This window comes from Puntigrus tetrazona, chromosome 14 (genome assembly GCF_018831695.1).
Source record: "Puntigrus tetrazona isolate hp1 chromosome 14, ASM1883169v1, whole genome shotgun sequence".
In the NCBI taxonomy this organism is placed as follows: domain Eukaryota; kingdom Metazoa; phylum Chordata; class Actinopteri; order Cypriniformes; family Cyprinidae; genus Puntigrus; species Puntigrus tetrazona.
In genome coordinates this window covers 11,364,122-11,376,891 of record NC_056712.1, presented here as the reverse complement: position 1 = coordinate 11,376,891, position 12,770 = coordinate 11,364,122, and positions in this window count along the sequence as shown.

Here is a 12,770-nt window from a genome sequence, read left to right as displayed (position 1 = left end):
AATTTTTTGTTCCATATTAATGATCTTCCAAAACAAGTAACTACTTGTAAAATAACATTATGAGGAAATGATTGTGAGGAATTGCTGTATATATATCTATCATAATTAATCGCATCTAAAAAAAGTATTTGTTTACATGTGTACAGTGTATATTTATTATGTATATATAAATACACAAACATACAGTATATATTTTGAAAATATGTACACACACACACACACACACACACATATATTTTATATGTAAATATAGCATGTTTTTATTACATACTGTATATGCATGTATGTATTTGCATTTATATATATATATATATATATACACACACATACACAATATACACACATATATTATATGATTAATGATATTAATGATGATTAATTGTTTGACATATGTATATGACATGTTTAAATGCAGGCATAAAGGTCTCTGATGCACCGTCTGTCTTTCTCCTAGAGAGCCAGAAGTCAACTTCATCTTCTGTCCTGACGGCCCACAAGAGCTGCCATCAGATTCTTTCACTGTGACCTCACAGACACTTGTGTATCTTTATCACGTTATTAAATTCTCACCCGTCTATTTAGATCCCCTGGAGGGTCCAAGAAGGATTGTATGTCAAATGTGAGGAGAGGATATGATAACGCTGGGAGGAGTGAAGCAGAGAGGGGGCAAAATGACTAAGAAGCCATCTCTTTTTTGCTCCGGCTCCTGCGCAAACAAATTCAGTTGCTTTTTCAGTAAATGCTATCAATAAACGCTGGGAATCCGATGGTGTTCCAGGGCTGTGGCTTGTGTTGAGCACTGCCTTTTTTTACCACAATGCAGAATTCAGTCAGAAGGGCGGGATGTCTTGCACTTGACTCACATATTTAAACAAGAGCCTCCACCCCCCTCAGAGCCTCCCATTTCCGGCGAATGCGGTTGGGCAGGATTAAGCTAAAGCGTGCATGCCTCACTGCCAGAATGACTCTTCCATGAGCCACTGTTTTGCAGAGCACGCTGATTTTAAAGAGTTAACCAGATTACACTTCCTGAAAATGTCACATTAGGAGTCACATTTATACCTCAATGGGGAAAAGAATACAGTGAAAGCACATTTTGGTCAAATGAACAAATCGAAGTATGAGTCAAAATGATTTGCTTTTTTTAAAAAAAAAAGTAGGCTAAATGGTGTGCATGATGTACTATTTCGTTCCCTTTATTTTATAAATTAAGAGAATGAATTAGCAATTCGAGCATGTAAGGCTCTGTACTTATTATTATAAGTTGTTGAAAATAGTTGTGCTGCTTCATATATATTTGTAGAAGTAAAAGCTTCTTTTTTAAAAGCTCTGGTGCTCTAGCTCTGTTTTCTGTGGTAATTGTTAGAATATTGACTTATTGATGAAACCTAACTATTAACCAAGATTAACCAAGAATGTTCAAGAAGCCTGAATCAGTCTGGCTCTGTAATTTGTTTTCTGAACAGCGAGCCGCAGAGAGGTGGGAGCTGTAGTCAGGGCCAGAGGAATGTTAGGAGGGGATTTTTCATACAGTGAGCTCACTGCTCTCCTGTAAATGCTTTGCTTTGCAACAAAGAGATGTAATGGCAAGAATCATCAACATGCTTTATAAGGAGTGATCCATTCCTGTAGTATTAGAATATTGTCCAAGGCTTTTTTTTTTATCTGCACCCAACCCTGTTCAAAATACCAGCACAGACATGTGTTTTTGTTTTTACATCAATGCATCATTTTCTTTATCGGTTCTTTTGTCATGTTTTGCAGTAAAATATGCTTAAAACCAGATAGATCCTAACAAAATTTACAACAATGAGCTTCTACAGCAAGTAAAACGCCCCCTCTAGTTCCAGAACCCTCAACTTTTGACTTTTTCAGTTTGCGGAAGCAATAATTTGACCACAAACCCAGATCCCAGAGTCATCGACATTCTTCCAAGCATGAACAAAGCCTGGCTCAGAGCAGTTAAAAGTAATTTTTTCTGCGTGCTCCACACTTCCTACTCTTTCAAAAGCTGACTGGATAGAAATATGAAAAACGCTTTATTGCTAACAGTCACTTAGACCTGATAGATCATTAAAAATCTCTGCGGTGAGCACCGATTACTCAGCCATTTCCCCCGGTGAATGTGTAAGCGTGAGTCAGAGCACCCAGCCTTTGTGTCTCCACGTGAAGCCTCTTTCTCCCGGTGCCCCCCTGTTGTGTTCTCCGGGGTTGACAGATGAGTGGCCCCGGGGACAATGAGATGATGTAGGCTTATACAGGTCTGGCCCATCATCAATGAGCTCGGATCAAACACTAACCACAATATATGGCATCACGCAAATGTTACGCCGATAACTTTTTGTACGTTCTGTGAGTCAACTGACAGTTTCATTCTGTGAATCTGAAGCATGACTGAATCACAGCTACAAACAATTAAACTGCAGTTGACTGTGCAAATACTAAATAAACACGGTTAGAGCGGCAATATTGACACTGACTCCATTACTAGATAAATGTTGAGGCTTCGTCCTTTCTAAATCTGGATCCGCAGTTATGATCCGCACATCATAAAAGCTCTAAACATAGACCTGTGAATGTGCCATGGTTTATATTCAGATATTGGACCCGTGTGTGTTATCTGACAGCTTGACCCACAAAAATATCTACTTGTGTCTGTTTCTGGGGCCAAATTCTGTTCTACATAAATCTATGGAAGTCTGTTTCCACCAAGGAAAAAAAAGCTAATTTTTATTTATTTATATTTTTAACAATTCTACAGGAAAAAAACTGAATTGGAAGAGATAAATTTAGACAATATAATGTCCCCCCCTCCACAATAAAAATGAAAAAGTGTGTATCACAGTTATGTATCTGTGTGCAAGGTTTTCTGTTTTTGGCTTGTGCCACAGAATAATACCAAAAAAAGTGGTGTTACTACCTTTTGCCTTCAAACCAGCGTCAGTTCTTATATGAACACTTGCACAAAGTCAGGGATTTTGTAGGATTATAGTCAGGTGTATGATCAACCAGTTATACCAATCAAGTGCTAATGATCATCAATGTCACACGTAGGTTGAAACCCAGTCATGAACTGAAACAGGCTTAAAACTGGATGAGGAACAGCTAAACTGTGCTACCAAGGTGAGGTTGTGAAAGACACAAGGTAGACACAAGAGCACAGCAACAAGACACAAGGGAGTTATACTGCATCAACACGTCTCTCCCAGACAAAGATTTCAGCCTTTTCACATAGTGGAGGTTCCTTGAACGTTTGGACCTGCATTTCTGCAAATGGAGTTAGGATTTGGTCAGGATCAATGGTGTTCTCGATGCTGAGAAATACAGGCATCCATCACACAATACCATCAGAAAGGTGTATGACTGGCCCCAAATTCTGCAGCAGGACAACGACCCCAAACATACAGCCAAAGTCATTAGGAGCTATCTTCAGACGTACTGGAAGTGATGGCATGGCCCTCACAGAGCCCTGATCTCAACATCAGCGAGTGTGTCTGGGATTACATGAAGAGACAGAAGGATGTGAGAAAGCCTACATCCACAGAAGATCTGTGGTTAGTTCTCCAAAATGTTTGAAACAACCCACCAGACGAGTTCCTTCAAAAACTGTGTGCAAGTGGACCTTGAAGAACTGATGCTGTTTTGAAGGCACAGGCTGGTCTTTGTTTACAGCATTTTTTGAGAATGAGAAGACAATTCAGAAAACAATACAGGATGGGAATTTAAAAAGTGAAAATTCTGTTATTAATTACTCATCCTCATGTTGTTCCAAACCTGTAAGACCTTTGTTCATCTTCAGAACACAAATTAAGATAAAAAAGATCCAATCTAAGAGCTCTCTGATTCTACGTAGACAGCACTAGACTAAACACAAACTTTAAAATACCTTTCAAACCCCATTTTATTTACAATATATAATGTGTTCATGAGCTAAAAATTGACATTTAACAGGACAAAAAACGACAGGAAATATTCTGTTAATAAAACCAACAATGCCCACTAAAAAGAAAATTCATTTCTTGTCGATTTTTGAATTGGTATATGAACAAAGATGACTTAAACATTCAGGACAGTTTCCGGACCACCTGCAAAAGGAGGGGCTTGCTGTAAAACCAATATTCCCCTACTAATAAAGCTGTACTGAAAGCAGGAACGAGAACATGGAACAGAAAACAAAGACAGGCTTTTATAGCTAGTCATTATAGCTGGTGATTAAACACTGTGCAGGTGGATCTGTGGGCATAAATCACACATCTGCTGAGCTTCATGTTGAGTCTGGCTCATAAAGAAACCCAGTGGAGATTAAAGGAATGAGTCTGTTCCCTGCTAACATTACAGGTCAGTCTCCTGCATTCCTTGCGTAGGCTGGACTGATATTATGGGATGGTGACAGAAACTCAGAAGAGGCTTTTGTTCTTTTTTATTCTGCTTCTCCTGACAACTGGCCTGTAACAAGAATACAAGGTGGATCTTGTGTAGATGCCCTTCCTTGATATTGTGATGTGAAGTGTTATGAAACTTTCTCTAGAAGATCCGATTCTGATTGGTCAGTTGACACAAAGAGTCAAAGAGAGCTATTAGTGTCGGTATGTCTTTTCGGAAATAAATACATTTATTTAAAAAATAATCAAAAATTGCAAGCGGCACAGCTGTTTTCAGCATTGATTATAATAAGAAATGTTTCTTGAGTGGCAAATCAGCACAATAATTTCTGAAGGATCATGTGATGCTGAAGACTGGAGTAATAATTTTATTATTATAATTAATTATAATTACACTACATTGTTATAATTCTACACTGTTATAATTTCTAACAATTTTACTGTTTTTATAAATAAATGTAGCCTTATAAGTAAAAAATAAACTACCAAAAAATATATTTTAAAAGTATTTTTGTGTGTTTAAACAGTATTTGGCCTTTTTAGCTTCACTTCTGTTTTTTCAGTGTCAGATCATAAAATCTTTTGAGATAAAACTATGAAGAATTTTGTACCTTACTATTTTCTCACCATCTTAATCATAGATACTAAGTGAAACTAAGCAACAAAAATGGCTCACGCTGAAATCGATGGATTACAGACGTCAAATGCATTTAAACATTTAAACACCAACAACGCCTATTCAGTATTCAGAAACATGGCCAGCCTAGTCACAGTGAGGAAATAAAAAAAAGGTTGAATAGATACTAGCCTTAAAACCACATGACAAAGTCCCCCCAAAAATTCCAAACCAACATTATTTTTAACAGGATTCTACATCAGTTCAACATAAGTTTAATAGTTTCTACAGAACATTTCGGTGCATATTTTTTCTGTCAAATGTAATGCATAACGTGCAGTCAATGAATTAATCAATCAGTCCATTATTGTAGAGGTGAAAAAGGCACAGCAGCAGAAAACATTCCATTTCATTCTAAGGGTGAGGAGAGGGTAAAACTTAATTAAAATTTTAACTATGTCTATCTTGGCAAGTGTAAAATACATAAAACCTTTCTGTAGACACACAATCTTTTATGTCATATTTCACCATTCAACAAACGTCAACAAGTAGCTCTGAAAAAAGTGCAGACCTAATATAAAATCTTTTCTTTTCTTTTCTTTTCTTTTTTTTTTTTTTTTAAATAAGAGCAATTGTTTCCCAGTTCCATTCACCAGCAGCTTATGATATCTTTCTTCTCTTTGTGAGATCTATTCTTGGGTGTTTTCTTTTGAGGCAGGGTACTTCCACTTCTGGATTTTCTACAAATAACTTTACAGGGGAAAAAAAAAAAACTGATGAAAAGTGTAAGAACATTCAAGGCCAGACTCAGATAACATGTGCTGTTCCTAGCAGTCACTAGTTTACCATTTAATGGATCAGAACACTGAATTATTGTTTTAATACAGTAAATGCAGGAGAAATGTCAAATGTTACAGTAGCTTGGGATTTTTAGTGGATATAAGATAAAAAGAAATAAATAAGGCACAAACGAGGAGAACGATTTAAAAAAATCATAATCCAATGCATTTTACAATTTCTGTCATTTTCAGACTTTAGCTATTATTACTGTCAGTTTTCGCTATACCTGTCACATATCTGGACTCTTTGTTTATGGTTTTTGTCTCGTGCCATGTGCTCCCTGTGCCCTGCCTTCCCTCCATGTTAATTATCATTGTCTTCAGCTGTGTGTAGTTAATTTAGTCATTTAACCTGGTGTATTTAAGTCCTGTGTTTTCAGTTCTGTGTGTCCGATTGTCGATGTCCCTACCTGGTATTTGCCTGCCTGCCTGTCTGTTCTGCTTGCCTTGTTTTTTATTTTTTATTTTTATTTTTGCCCGTTTGGAATTAAATCCGTTTAAGTTTATTTAGAGTCTCCTTTGCTTCGTCTCGCGAAAGCGCAAACGTGACAATACCACAGTCATTGCTCAGTATACTGTAGACTGTATTTCTATATTATTATGCATATTTCTAAAGGTTAAATACATACACCAGTAATTAGCAACAATTTTATGGTTTTGGAGCATCATGAAGGTCTCAAACACTGACAGTGTGAACGTAGCATATGATTCAATAATTTATAAACATATTTGTTACATATTTGTTCTTGAATATCCATGTTCTGAGTGATCAGTGAAATGAATGATTCAAAGGCTTGGAAGGAGCCTACAGTTACTTGTTTTGTTCCTGACAGAATCTGAGATTTCAACGAATTAGTTGAACTAATCAATGACCCGCAAAGAAAAACACAAGAGCCGTTGTAGCCGTTGACATCTATAGCATGAGGGAAATGAATAAGTCAATGCCAGGAAAAGTTAGGTTGGTCATCGTTTTTTATTTTTAGGTTAAATACCTTTAATTACCGATGCCGGTTTTGAAATGTCCAGTATGTAGTTTCACGTTGCAGGGTCTTGCTGAAAGTACGGTTGTCAGACCTGAAATATAGGCTAACAGGGTGAGTTTAGTTATGCGGTTGTCGGGTGTATATACCTTTTATCTATCTTCCATCTGAACCGCTCCCGTCACTTTTGTGCAGCTACTTTAACACTTTAGCCGTGGATTGTGGCCTCAATAACAAGATACTTAGCCACACAGAATGTAAATTCTACGACCAAAAAACTAATTTAATCACCGGGAACAAATTTTTTAATGGTAAAACTCTCCTATATAAACCATAAATGCTACTGTTAGTTCATTTAGATCTGATGAATAAACTTGCGACTTGCTTCAAATCTGATAAAACCTTCCAGCTTTATGGATGTTTCCGTATTGCTTTAGTCACTGTTGCTATGGTTAAAATCAAAAGGGCTATCAACAGTGTGTACATTGTTTGATTCGGTGTTTTGGCGGAAAAAAAAAAAAGTGAACTGTTTGTACATCCAAACAGAAACATAGCTGTTGTGAATGTTGTGAGTGGTTTATATGACGCATTTGGATTCCCTGCAGGTCATACCTGAACAAGGCTTAAGAATGCCACCTACAAGCTAAGACAGTGAGGTGTAATCTGTTGCCACGGGCTACATTCTTTATCAGATCTTTATCTTATATGAGTCTCAATGCTAGTAGCGTCAATGGAGGGCTTTTTCATGAGGGGCTGTTCAAGCTAAAGAAGCCCAGGAACTCCCTGTACACCCACGGCACACTTATCGCGTTTCCTTTGTTTGCTGAGGCCCTCTCTGGCCTCACTGGATGCTTGTCATGACAGAGTGAATTGTTCTTCACTAAGCTAACACAAGACCGGTGAGAGGGTGTCGGTGAACTCTGCTCTTTCACCAGGTGTCAAATATTTACAAGAGTTGAAGAATGAAGGTCACACTCGTGGTTTGTTAATGCTAACCCGTGTACAAAGGTGAACTTGTACTTCAGGAGCTTTCACGCGGGAAGTTAATCTTTATTAGGAAGTCTGGGAGTGTTTGCAATTTGATCAATAATGGGTTAATTTGATCATATTTCATATTTAGTCATATTTCACTTCCAAAATGAAATGAAAGAAACATTTTACTTAAATAAAATGACTTTTTTTTTAAATCACAGCTGCCGCTACTGTTACCAGAAATTGGATGGAAATTTTCCTTAAAACTATGCTACTAGATTTTGACAGTGAAATGTGATTTGGACATGTTTTTGCCAGATCCACCCACATCATCCGACTGCCGTAACATCTGTCTGGCAAACTTGTCATCAGGTTTCTGTCATAAAGAGGTTTCCTTCTGATTTATCGTGATGACAGCCGAATGACTGATAGCAAAACATACTGTTTTGTTTTGGCATGTTGTTTCTGTTGCTCTTAGTTTCTCAGAACAACTGGACTTTAACCTCCGCTCCAGACTTTCCATTTGCTGCTGGCAATTCTGAATTTATTATAACGTGCTGTAAGCTTAGAGTGTGCATATTGCGTAAACCCAAAGTTTGATGGCTTACCCTGCCATCTTGCCATCAAGAGCAGCTGTCCATACTGAGGAAAGCCAGGCCAGTGTACTGTATCAAAGCTTCACAGAGTTTCCTGACCTTCGCACAATATGGCCTGTGAATTCCCACAACACCATATCAGGGTGTACGGCAAGGTCCTCCAAGGAAGTGCTGCATTTTAGAGTTTCTTAATAATTGTTTTTGAGAGCCAAAACACACAATAGAACATGTCCCTTGACAGTCTATTTTTTCTATTGCTGACAGCTTACTTTCAACCAAGAAAATGAAATGTGTGCTAATGTCAGTGTATGACATTACATTATTATTCTTCATTTAGCAAGCATTTATTTTTATCCAAAGTGATAAGCACAATCTTAAAGGGATACTTCAGCCGAAATAAACATTCTGTCATCATTCCGTTACTCGTTACCCTCGTGTCATTGTATGCTGCTACTTTCTACAGGATGCAAAAATTCTAAAATTCTAAACAATGTTTTTCTTTCATATGAAATGGGAATGGCTGTAAAGTTGCAAACTGTTAAAGATATATCATTAAAGAAATATCATTGAAAATGAATTTTGCACCATAAACAAAAGTAATAACAGAAGTCAGCAAGCACTCAAAAGCTCCGTGTTTGGGTTTAAACTACAATATATTGGCTTTAGAAGCATTTTTTTGTCAGAATTGGTTTCTGCATGTCATAGCCAAATGTAAGACCAATTTGAGAACTTGAGAGCAGAATAGATATTATATGACATAACACTTAAAAGAATAAGTGCACAAGTCATCTACATTTAGTGTGTGTTCACACTTGGCAGATTTGGTTTGATTTGTTGGTCTGATTGCTCAGTTGTTCAAGGGATAGCTCTCCAAAAAAATCTAATTCTGTTATTAATTATTTACCCATATGTTGTTCCAAACGCATAATATCAAATCTAACTAACTTTAACTAACCAAAATCCAGTACAGTTTGGGACAGGCGTCATGTCCGTAATGTCAATAGATTTCTGTAGCAGATCTTTTTTTGTATGACTCATAAGAAGGGATTTAGCCCAGCATTGTTTTAGATGTTCAGTAAGTTCATTTGCTCGTCCAATCGGTTTGTGTCCACATCTTTAGATTCAGTTTTGAAAATCACAATGTGAATGCTACGCAAATCAGGACTAAATGTATAACAAAGTGAGCTGAACTAAACACTCCAAGTGTTTTTTGATCATACTATCCATTTAAGTACAATGCTTAGAGACACAATGATGGTAGCTCACTAACCTCTGGGGTTTGAACCTACAACCCATGGGACACAAACTTAGATTTCAGCCCCTACGCTGACCGCCCAAATTTATGCTCATTTAAATAAAAAAATGTTGAAATACCATATTTTTGTTTTTACAATCTCATCTGTTAACATCGGTTGTTAAGCAAACTGGTATGAAGGAGCTCAGTGTTCATCATTATGGCTTGGGTGGAGGTAAGGTTCTGCCTAGGCATGCTGGGTGCTTCCTGAGCTTTGCGACGCTCTCACAACTCTGGAATGCTGTCCAAAATTTCCACAAAGCCCAAAATGATTGTGGTTACTTATAAAGCTATTATTTTCAGGTTGCATGTTAGATTTTCTCAATAAACAGTTCCTGAAATGATTAAGCTACTGTAATGCTGTTGTGGAAAATACAGTGAGCTTTAGATTAGTGCTCTGAGATCATTTCGTGATTTGACAGTACTGAAGCAGACAGAGATGTTTATCCAGAGACTAACAGAAGGAGCTATAGAACACACTGTCCCACATGTTAAAGAATGGGGAAATACAGCAAGTACAGTTACATACTTTGATTGGTTACATACTTTTTCTAGAAGTGAGGTTTAGAGATGCGGTTTTACTGTGACAACATATTTCATTTTATGTAATGCAGTGGAAAACATTCTTTCTCAGTTTTACAGCACTGTTATTTTAATTTAGTGTTGTAGTTTGCCATGGTTAGGGATATAAAACAAACCAAATATCAAGTAATACAATAATATTAGACGCTTACAGTCTGTAACTCAGCAAAACGAAAGCCTCGTTCCTTCCAAAACTGGATTTAGCAGCAACCGCCTGGCAGAGTGACAGAGGGTTTCATACTCTCATCATTGTAATGACTCCCAAGAGTTTACTTTGGCCCGAGGAAGGAGATTCATGTGTGACTTACACCATCAATCACGTCCCATCATGTCATTCCAGATCTGAAAGCAACACAACCATTCCTTCATACCCCCACCTAAAATGTGATGTGATATAAATACAGCTATACTTTTTTGGAGACGTGTTGCCACCGCAATGCACTGGACAGAACTTGGTTTTTAATATTTCAAACATGATAGTGCTTGTTCTTTGTGACCATCCTGTTGTTTTAAATCACACTTCAAAGCTTAAGTGTGTGTGTGTGTGTGTTTCCTGCGCCTCTAGTGGCACCAAACACCAAATTGCAGGCATAATGATTCTTACAAACAGGTTTTGTGTGTCATTGGTGAGATAATTAGATAGTTCCACATCAAATGTAAGCCGTTAGTAGAACCAAAGTTCAATTCATGAGTAATAAAAGATCAAAAGTAAATTGTATCCAAATACATTTAATTTTATTGCACATTTGCAATGAACTGTGGGGTTTTTTATGTGTATGGTTCGCCCAAACAATGTATGTGAGTATGACCAAGTCTCAAAGGTAAATTCGGGCATTCTGTCTGCTGAGGTGTCACTATGACCTGATTGTGCTGGCAGTCAGGGTGTCTATGGGCTGTGACGGGTGATGACATCTAGTTTCAACACCTGTCAGATGGGTGCAACCCCCCCAGCTCTCAGCATTTGTAAAGGCAGAGAGTATTTGTGGTCACTGCTAGCGGGCTTGTGGTTGTAGAAGGAGTGACATTTGTATTATTAATGGGACCCCAGTCGAGGTTGTGACAGGGATTTATCGAGCATTCAAAGACTCCCAAAGTTCACAGACTCACAACAATATTTTATTGTTTTACAAAAAGTCTTTTTACTCTATATTGTAGATGGCAACACAGCTCTCTTGAGTGATTTGCAAAAAACATTGTTCATAAGGGCTAAGGGTTAATGCCTAACTTCTTACAATTGCAGAAAAAAATGAAGTAATTTATGTTAGGCAAATAAATGGATGATGCAAGGATGAAAAATAGAGGAACCAGAGCCAAACCAGAATTCCATGCAAAACAAACCTGCATGGATTTAATCAGCTTTTGAGTATGTGACGCTCTTTTGAGCCGGTAAACAGCCACGCAGAACCACACAGAACTGCATTGCAACACGCAAATCAATTATTCAAAAAACTGTCAGAATAAATTGAAAACAAATAGCAAATGATATATATAGCAGATTAAAAACACACAGAATTTAATTCCTGACAGCTGACTGGCAATCTTTAGGAGACAGAGTGCAGAAAAAGTTTTATATGTTTCCAAAATACCACCAGCCAATTAGCACAGTAAAGGCCTGCATAGCATAAATCTGCCACCACTCACACACATATATAAACCCACATATGAGAATTTACTGTAAACACCCACGAACAATCAAGGACTTAAAATAATTAGATGTGTAAACCTCAGACTGTAATTACTGGAATAATGTCTGGTGTGAAAAAACACAAGCACTAAGACTTGCTATGAGGCCCATATGTACCCCTCTGTGGCTAAGCTCTGCTTTAGTGATGGACACTCCCCCACTTGATAAATATAGCCCGTTCCCTCCTTATTATCATGGCTGGAATAGCATTAGCCAGCCGTCATGCGCTCTATATACAAGCCGCATAAACACTCGCAGACTCTGTGAGCGGCCAACTGCGAAAGCCTGGACTCAAATCTTGCTGGAAACAAAAACGATGTGGTCGCGTGTTTTGCGTAAGAGGACAGTGAGTGAGAACTAAATACGATGTTGGAAGGTTGTTGCTCGCAGACCGTTTTAGCCGCACGGTGCTGATTGAGGCACTGACTCACGCTGTTGGTTTGCCCGCTCTTGAGAATTCTCAGAAGGAAGAAGGAAGGGGTTTCGTCAGGGGGCGGGCAGCTTGTAAACAACACTGACCACAGGAAACCAATGCAGGAGTCATGGGAAGGTGTTTTAGGTAAACAACGAACACATAGGAAAGAAAAAACTACAAATGACACCTCATGACAACAATGAGGGTGTAAGGAGACTTTAAAATCACAATTTCCCAAACCAATTCGTCCCAAATCATGTATGTATATATATATATATATATATATATATATATATATATATATATATATATATATATATATGTGTGTGTGTGTGTGTGTGTGTGTGTGTGTGTGTGTGTGTGCTTTGTTTAGTTGTTTGTTTTTTTTTTCCTCAATGTAATTAAAAATA